Raw genomic sequence first — 401 nt, 5'->3', positions numbered from 1 at the left:
CTTTGCATGACCCTCAGAGGCACCTCCGTAGCCCAAAGACAGACAAGAATGGTCCTGACCGCCTTAACTGGGAACGAAGAAATTCTCTGGTTTTCCTCAGCGACTGGCCCTGTGGTAAAGGCTTTAAACATGGACTGTGCCTCTTATTCACTTTGTGGGTTTTTCTTTTTAAAAGTTGACCATTGGCTGTGTTGTACCTGGTCCCTTCCCTAGTTCTAAACTTCTGAAATCCTTTCTTGGCCCCTCCCAAAAGCCCAGGTACTCCTCAAGAGGGTCTTCCTCATACCTATACAGACTTGTAAAGATAAATGTGTACAGGAATGAAGAAATAAATTATTTTAGCGTACATTGCAGTTTTATTATAAGATAGGTACATGTAAAGATCCATGTGTACTTATTTC

This window comes from Euleptes europaea, chromosome 4, assembly GCF_029931775.1.
Source record: "Euleptes europaea isolate rEulEur1 chromosome 4, rEulEur1.hap1, whole genome shotgun sequence".
Taxonomy (NCBI): Eukaryota; Metazoa; Chordata; class Lepidosauria; order Squamata; family Sphaerodactylidae; genus Euleptes; species Euleptes europaea.
This window is presented reverse-complemented; position numbering follows the sequence as displayed.